Source organism: Melopsittacus undulatus, chromosome W (assembly GCF_012275295.1).
Source record: "Melopsittacus undulatus isolate bMelUnd1 chromosome W, bMelUnd1.mat.Z, whole genome shotgun sequence".
Lineage (NCBI taxonomy): Eukaryota > Metazoa > Chordata > Aves > Psittaciformes > Psittaculidae > Melopsittacus > Melopsittacus undulatus.
This window is the reverse complement of record NC_047558.1, coordinates 3,119,700-3,129,283: the sequence shown is the minus strand read 5'-3', so window position 1 is coordinate 3,129,283 and position 9,584 is coordinate 3,119,700.

The following is a 9,584-nucleotide window of genomic DNA, read 5'->3' as shown; positions in this document are numbered from 1 at the left end:
CAATGGTGGCCTTTGTATAGTTCGGAAGATCAGGAGAAATGACCTAAAAATGGAACTTTGAATTATGATACATTGTTACAATTAATGTTATTTTTGAGGTGGCAAGGAAAATGGGATGAAGCAATGTATACAGATGTGTTTTTCTCTTTAAGAAACCACCCTAAGTGACAGATGGAATGAGAAATTAATATACCTCCACCAGATCATTTAATTTGGCTTTGGAAAAAGACAGGGAAAAACTAAAAGCTATGCTGGAGAGATGTTCAGGTTGTGATACTGGGGAAAGATGTTTAAAGTTAAGGAAAACCAAGAGGGAAAGTAGGGGAGCTCAGGCAGCTCCTGTGTTTGAGCGTGGGATGAGTGCTGGGGAGGCAGAGGTGGAGGGATGTCGGGCGGAGGTGGGGGAGTGTGTTCTTCTCCTATGGGACCGGATCGGTGTGTGTTGTGGGGAGTTTGGACATTGGAAGTGAGACTGCCCTGGGGGGAGTGCATGGGGTGGCTCCAGTGGCTGAATTGGAACTAGACTGACAGGGACCTGGGGAATCTACCGGAGCACATCCACTGGTTAAATTACAACTAGGGACTAGAGGAAATAAAGTGGAATTTTAGTGGATATGGGAGCAAGTTATTTGGCATTAAATCAGAGGGAAAATAATTTGTTACAGATGTGGGAGCTACTGGCCACCAAGAAAAAAAAAAGAAAAAAAAAATTCTGTCTGAAACCCTTAAAGTACAAATTGGAAAAACAAATGGGAATGCATAAATTTTTATTCATGCTAAATTATCCAAAATCTTTATTAGGGTGAGAAGCAGCATTTAAAGAAGGTAAAATGGAATTAAGAGCTAAAAATCAGTTCATTTCAGGTTTGAGTTTATATCTTTAATTCAACAGAAAAGCGAACAGGAGGACCTCCCTGAAATGGAAGAAATCCTTAATCAGGGAGTATGGGCATTTGGAGTTCCAGGTAAGGCAAAATACGCTTTGCCAGTTAAAGTAGAAATAAAAAGGGGGGGGGGGGGTCTGCCCAATTAGAATAAAACAGTATCCCCTAAAATTGCTGGGAAAGGGAACTAAAAATCATTGATAAATTTTAAAATATAAATTGTCAATTGAATGTGAATTGGGATATAATAATCCTATCTTGCCAGTAAAGAAAAAAAGTTGCAGATTGGTTCAAGATCTCGGAGCAATCAACAAATTTGTAGAGGATATTCATCCAGTAACAGCTAATCCGTATACCTTATTGACTAAATTGAATAATAATCAGAAATGGTTTGCCATCTTGGATTTAAAGGACTCTTTCTTTAGTTTAACATTGTCCAAGGAAAAACAGAATTTATTTGCTTTTGAATAGGGAAAATCCTGACACAGTAAGGAAAACCCAATTAACTTGGACAGTATTACCTCAAGGGTTTAAAAATAGTCCAAAGGTTTTTCGAAATCAGTTAGCACTAGAACTAGAATCATGGAATCCACCCACTCAGACAGGGACTGTGTTACAGTATGTGGATGACCTATTAATTGCCACAGAAACAAAGGAAGAATGTGTCTAGTGAATGGTGGGATTATTGAATTTTCTGGGACTGAATGATTATCGGGTATCTAGACAAAAGGCCCAACTAATTCAAACCCGAGTTTCCTACCTAGGATATGAAATAACAGGAGAACATAGAGAATTTGGAACTTCTAGAAAAGAAGCCATTTGTCAAACTCCACGACCATCAACCATCAAGGAGTTCTGTACATTCCTGGGAATGACTGGATGATGCAGACTTTGGATGCATGATTATGGTGTTCTGGTAAGACCACTATATGAACTGTTAAAAGAAACCCCTCTCTCTTTGGAATGGACTGATTCAGCAGAGGAGGGCTTTAGAAATTAAAAAAACAGAGCTAATGAGAACTGCAGCTCTGTGACTTCTGGATGTGATTAAATCATTTTGGCTATATTCCTATGAAGAACAGGGAATAGCTTTGGTCCTTGTTCGGAAACTAGGACCCTATAAGAGGTCAGTGGTGTATTTTTCAAAACAGCTGGATGAAGCGAGCAAAGAATAGCCCAGATGCCTAAGGGCTGTGGCAGCAGTTGTCATGAATATTGAAGAGGCTCGCAAATTTACCTTGGGACAAAAGATTACTGTACTGGTGTCCCATGTTGTATCAGCAGTCCTGGAACAGAAAGAAGCCCATTGGTTATCTCTTTCATGTTTTTTTAAAATACCAGGCCACCCTTGTGCAACACGTTGATATAGAAATTGTGGTCACTAATGTTGTCAATCCAGCATCCCTTTGCAGGAACAACCAACAGAACTATTAACACACAACTGCTTGGCCACTATAGAGACTGTATATTCAAGCCAACCAGATTTGAAAGAAACCTCTGAAACATGCTGAACGAAAACCCTGGAATTGGCTAAAGGCAAAAGGATAAATAATTGGACTGATTCTGAATATGCATTTGGTGTGGTCCATGCACATGGTGCCATCTGGAAAGAACGAGAACTTTTGAACACACGGGAAACAGATTAAACATGCTACAGAAATTCTACAACTACTGGAAGCTATTCAGCTACCTGAGGAAGTAGCTATTATGTGCTGTAGAGGGCATCACAAGGTGACTCTGATCAGGAAACTGGAAATAATTTGGCCAATACTGAAGCCAAACAAGAAGCTGAACAATTTAAAATCATTCCTTTAATCCCTGACGGCAAACTAACAATTGAGAAATCTAAGCCTAGATATTCAAAAGAGGATAGAAAATTGATTGAAGATCTCAAAGGACAGGAAAACAAAGAGGGTTGGGTTCAGATACCTGATGGGTGAATTGCAATTCCCTGTAATCAACTCTGGAAGCTACTTCAGGAGGAACATAATAAAACTCATTGGGGTAGCAACTCTTTGTAGAAATACTTAGACAAATTGTAGGAAGGAATCTATATACCATAGTTCAATTAGTGACAATGTCAGCTCTGTCTCAAGAATAATCTTAAAACTGAAAATAGAAATCAAATTGGTACAACTGGGGAGGAAGCTATCCAGGACAGTATTGGCAAATAAATTTTCCTGAATTACTGAGAACAGGAGGTTACCAATATTTGTTGGTGTTAATGAATACTTTTTCAGGGTGGCCAGAAGCATTCCCTTGTAGAATAAATAATGCAAGACAAGTAATTGGAACATTGTTAAATGATATACCTTGTTTTGGAGTACCAGAGGCAATTTCTTCCGACCAAGGCTTGCACTTTAGCACAAAATAGTTACAAGAAATTAGCAAAAAATTAGAAATTGATTGGCAACTACATGTTCCATACAGGCCTCAGGTCAATGGGCAAGTAGAAAAGATGGTTCATCTGATCAAACAACAGACTGGTAAAATATGTCAGGAAATGAATTAAGATTGGTACCAGGCCTTACCACTGGCTCTATTAAGAATTAAAACTAAACCTCGGTCGAAAGAAGATGCTAGACCATGTAAAATTTTACATGGAAGACCATATCAGTCCCAGTTTAAAGGAGAAAGTCTTCAGGAAGTGGGAGAAGGCTATCTCCGAGAATTTCTGGTCAATCTGGGAAAACAATTAGAAGAAATAAGAGAATATTGGGGACAAGAGCGAGAGGCATGGATTATCCAACTCACCCTTTTAGATCCAGAGACTGGGTTTATGTTAAGAATTTTTCAGGAGATCCTCTAGAGGAGAAGTGGAGTGGACCGTACCAGATAATATTGACCACCTTTACAGCAGTGAAGATAAAGGAACAACCTGCTTGGATACATTATTGAAGAATAAAGAAAGCACCAGAACCAGAGAAGACATGGCAGGTTGAACCCTTACGTATGAAATTGTATCGGTCATAGTTTGGATTTATATGATAACTGGCATACCAGTTTGGGACCAATACTTATACCTGAAATTAATGCAAAAGGTTACTAAAGTTGTTAATTGTAGTGACTGTTGAGTGTGTGCACTGTTGCCTGAATCAGGAGAAGATCAGGGCCTTCCATTAATTGGTGTTCCAATTTCCAAGACTATCGCATGGACAAATTTGTGGGTGAATACTAGCAATCTACATCCAAAGGAAGGGTTAAGATTTGGAATAGTTAATCCTAATCCAAGTAAAGAATATTATACCTGTGTACAAAGATGTATTACACCAGGAATCAGAGTATGAGATTGTTTGTTTAAATGCCACAGATGTAAGTCACTATTCAAACTGCAATCACACTATTAATATAGATGGTATCGTGGTTCAGTGGTGGCCTGTTCCTGAAGAGAAAGGATGGTATTGATCAAGCAAGGGTTTAACCCTATTGCTGAATGGAATACTGCATTTCATAGTTTTGTGAGATGGCTAATTACATCTTTGGGAGTAAGTGAATTAGAGAAGGCAATCGTAAATATCTCAGCAACCATAGAGGAAATAAAAAGTAAATAACTAGACTATCTAAAACGGTATTACGAAACCGAATGGCTCTAGACATGTTATTGGCTTCACAAGGAGGGGTTTGTTCCATAATCTGTGAAAGTTGCTGTTCCTGAAACAGATCTGGAGGAAATTTGGAAACAAACTAAAATCTTTCAGAAAATGGCCAGGGATGATACCTCCTGGGGGTTTGAAGAAATATGGAAAAAGTTAACTTCATGGTTACCTGATCTCTCCTGGTTAAGGCAACTGGTTGAAAGACTATTAATATTGTTTTTAATATTGATTAATTGTGGTATAACAAAATTTTCTTTCTGGTATTGTAAAATGATCTATGATAAGTTATGAAGACTGGAAAAAGAAATTAAATTTAAGCATCAAGTAGAAACAGGAACCTATTTCAAAAAGACTCTAGATGGTAATGGTAGTATATAAAATATTGCAAAAGAATTTGCAAAAGGACAGAAAAAGGGAGGATTTGAGACAAGGAGGCACAAAAACACAAAATGTAATCAGTTCTAAGTAATGTTAAATTTGATGGCTTTGTAATGGAAAATAACTGCTGTGCCTGAAGGTAGTTGACATAGTTTCAGGTCCTTAGGACCTTAGTACAAAAGGTGTGAGAAAAGCAGAATAGAAAAACAGGACCTAAGGATGGGGAGTATCTGGGACTAGCAGATGGCCAGGATGGGCACACTTAAACTAACTGATAAGTAGAAGGACAGGATGATTGCTATGTCTGTAATGTTAATTAAGCTGGGAAAGGTAAATGACCCTTAAAGACCATCATCACATTTTTGCATGCATGTGGGAAACTTTCTGGAAAATGATGCCCGGTGACCATATAAGGATGCCTGTAAAGCAATACGGTGACACACGTTAGGAGGAGCTATCCCCCGTGTCTCCCGGTGCCACAATAAAGAATACCTGCTTGTCAACTTGAAACTCTGTTGGCAAGTTTCTTCCTGGAGCTTTCTCCAAATCACTGTCCACCCTTGGGGAAAATCTCCTGGTCCTCCTATACTGTCATCTAACCCTAGACAAGACCCAAACCTGAGTCTGCTGAACTTTCAAGACCAGACGAAATGGTCGTGGGTAAAACACACTCTGTATGCGTGCCAATATGGTGGTCCTCATCACAATCAGCAGGCAGGTCTCAAGGGTACTCAAAGGCCATTCAAAACTTTCAGAACTCTCAAATGATGCTATAAACGGTCTGGTGGGAGGCTAGGAAGGTAAGGGAATGTCTCCTTCATAGGTTGACCACCCGAAGAGGGAAAAAATAATGTGCAATTGCTAAACACTTCCATTATATACCTCCCAAAGTATAGAAGTGATGACCACACTGGGAACACAAGCCAGATCCGTTTCATGATCAATGAGTCTATTGTATTACAAGTCATTACCATAAAGTACAGTGAAACAAGAACATCAGCCCAAGTCCCCCAGCCAATAAACACTAAAACAGCAAATACCGCCTGTAAGTAAGGTACGACACGCTGAAACTCTGAGATCAAGAGCAACAACTTTGAGAGCCAATAAATCAGCATTGTGATGATTGACTATTAATCTGAAACAATGAATGCTTATCACAAATATGATTAGACACACCCTGGTCAGATCTGTCTTCATCTCAACCCTTGGTGCCCCATGTTGGGCGCCACAAAGAACCGCCGTGGTTTAAGCCCAGACAGTAACTCAGAACCCTCTGTATCCCTGACTCCAAAAGCCGAGGGGTTGACTTTGAGTCTCCCTTGAAGCTTTCTACCAGAGGCTCCAGGTAGGACCATTCTCCCTGGCTGTGGTGTAGAGTACATTTTTTACATCTGGCCATTTTTTACATCATTTTTTACATGATAGAGAGGGCTTACATTCGAACTGTAATTTGGGATGTGCATTCTCCAGAACCCCACAGCACCCCAAGAAAGCTTGTGTTTCGTTCTTATTAGTTGGTGGAGACATTGCTTTTATCTTGTTTATCACATCTGTGGGGATCTGGCGACATCCATCCTGCCATTTTATTCCCAAAAATCGAATCTCCTGGGCAGGTCCCTTGACCTTACTTCATTTTATGGCAAAGTTATCTTTTAGCAGGATTTGGATTATTTTCGTTCTTTTATCAAAAACTTCTTCCTCTATATCACCCCACACACTAATGTCATCAATGTATTGCAGGTGTTCTGGAGTTTGCCCGTGTTCCAGTGCAGATGGTAGGGCTGTGTTTCCATCCCCGGGACAGTCTGTCCCAAGCATACTGGACACCCCTCCAAGTAAAAGCGAAATGTGGCCTGCACTCTCCTGACAAAGGAATTGAGAAAAAAAAACATTGGCAATATCAATAGCTGCATACCACTTGGCTGCCTTTGACTCCAGTTCATAATGAAGCTCTAGCATGTCCGGAACAGCAGCACTCAATGGTGATGTGACTTCATTCAGGCCATTGATATGTCTCCACTCTCCGTTAAAATTTCGCACTGGCCACCTTGGGCTATTAAAGGCTGAGCGGGTCCTACTGATCACTCCTTGAGTCTCCAGTCTACGGATCAGCTTATGGATGGGAATCAGGGAGTCTCGGTTGGTGCGATATTGCCACTGCTACACCGTTGTGTTCACAATTGGCACTTGTTGTTCTTCAACCTTCAGCAGCCCCACAATGGAAGGGTCCTCTGAGAGACCAGGCAAGGTGGACAGCTGCTCTATTTCTTCAGTCTCCAAAGCAGCAATACCAAAAGCCCATCAGTACCCTTTTGGGTCTTTGAAGTACCCTCTCCTGAGGTAGTCTATGCCAAGGATGCATGGAGCCTCTGGACCAGTCACAATGGGGTGCTTTTGCCACTTCCTCGCAGTCAGGCTGATTTCAGCCTCCAGTACAGTCAACTTTTGGGATCCTCCTGTCACTCCAGAAATATAAATGGGTTCTGCCCCCTGACAGCTTGATGGCATCAAGGTACACTTTGCACTAGTATCTACTAGAGTGTTATACTTCTGTGGGACTGATGTGCCAGGCCATCTGACCCACACAGTCCAATAAATCCAATTATCCCCTACCTCCACCTGGCTGGAGGCAGGGCCCCTCTAATAGTCATCACAGTATAGGTTACTTAAGTCTTGTAGAAAGGGGTCTTCTTTATCAGAGGAGCTGGAGTAAAATCAGCTCTTCCACTCCATCTGCAAACCTGCTCACCAGAGACCGAAGCCACAGCTTTCATGGGATGATCAGCCTTGACCTTTGTTCTCCTCTTCAATTCATGCACCCGTTCCTCCATAGCTGAGACAGGTTTTCCATCCCACTTCCTCATGTCTTCTCCATGATCCCACAGGTAAAACCACAGGGTGGCCTGTGGCGTGTACCTCCTATATTTTCTCTCTCGAGCAGTAGGACGCCTTTTCTTAATAGCTGAGAGGGGGGTTGGTACATATGGGGAGCTGGATAGATTGGATAGATTGCCACTCAATTGTTTGAACTCCTGGGACAGTTTTTCCACAGCTGAAATGATGGAAGGGGTGAGATTGTCTTTGAACTCTTGGAGTTGACTAATCATTTCATCCACTGTTGGTGGATGATGTCATTCCAGGTTATTGCTGCCAATGAGTGGGCATATGATGACGGTGCATTCTGTGTAAATTTCTGCCATATGTGTCGTGTACATTCCACTTCAGCTGGACCTAAGGGCCCTTTCCTGGCACCCGGCCTGTGATAGATCATCTCTACAATGTCAGATTCCCTCAGAGACTGGATGCCTTTCTCTAGCGTAGTCCACTTGGCAGAACGACTCTTAACATCGTCCTTGTACAGAAAACTTTCTTTCACAGCTGCCAAGAGCCACCTCCGAAGGATGAGGGACTGCTTCTCTTTTGTAATTTCTTTGTCAATTCCCTCTTTCCTATCAAGTGATCCCAGCTGCTTGGCTTCCCTACCTTCTAGTTCGTGACTGTCAGCCCCATTGTCCCAGCATCAGAGCAACCAGGTAACCAGGTGATGATGTGCTCCCCTGGTTGACGGGTAAAACCTGTTTGCATATTCCATAGCTCTGTTGAGGTCCTGGGTCGAGAAGTCACCTTTTCTTCTTCTTCCTCCTCTGATTCACATAATAATAACTCCTGATCAGATGCTGTCCCTTATAGTAAGTGCATTGTTTCTTCATCTTGCTTCATCTTTCTTGCCTCTTTTTTGCTTTTCCCCTTGTGTACAGGGGCAACTGTTTTTGGCACAAATCGGTCCTCTGGTTTAGCTGCAGTGCTTATCACTGTGGTTGGAGTGACTACAATATCTGTTGTCAGGGTTTGGCTAGCTGCTATACTTGTCGCTGGGGTTGGTGTAGCTGCTGTGCTTAGAATTGAATTAGCTGCACTTTCTGTTGCGGTTTGAGTTTGAGTAGCTGCTGTACTTGTCGCTGGGGTTGGTGTAGTTGCTCTACTTGGAGTTGGAGTAACTGCGATATCTGTTGTAGGCACTTTGAGTAGCTGTGATATCTGTTGTAGTCACTTTGAGTAGCTGCTGTACTTGTCACTAGGGTTGGTGTAGCTGCTGCATTTGGAGTTGGAGTAGCTGTGTTGTCTGTTGTTTTGCCATCAGATCCAGAGACATATTTTTCCCTTTGAAGGTGCTGGATAGTTTTGAACAGGGCTCCGTAAGCATAGGCCAAGCCCCAGCACGTTGCCATGATTTGTCCCTCTCTGGTATGACTAGGATGGCAACACACCTCATTTAAGTGTTTTACTATTTTTTCTGGATTTTGCACTTCTTCAGTGCTGAAGTTCCAAAGTACTGGAGGGGCCCAGTGGCCTAGATACTTGCCCATACTATCCCACACACACCATGACTATCCAGCCTTGGGGAAAAACTTCTGGTCCTCCTATACTGTCATCTAACCCTAGACAAGACCCAAACCTGACTCTGCTGAACTTTCAAGACCAGACGAAACAGTCGTGGGTAAAACACAACTCTGTATGCTTGCCAACATGGTGGTCCCCATCACAATCAGCAGGCAGGTTTCAAGGGTACTCAAAGGCCATTCAAAACTTTCAGAACTCTCAAATGATGCTATAAACGGTCTGGTGGGAGGCTGGGAAGGTAAGGGAATGTCTCCTTCATAGGTTGAAAATCCAAGGATGGGAAAAAAATGTGCAAGTGCTAAACACTTCTTTTATATACCTCCCA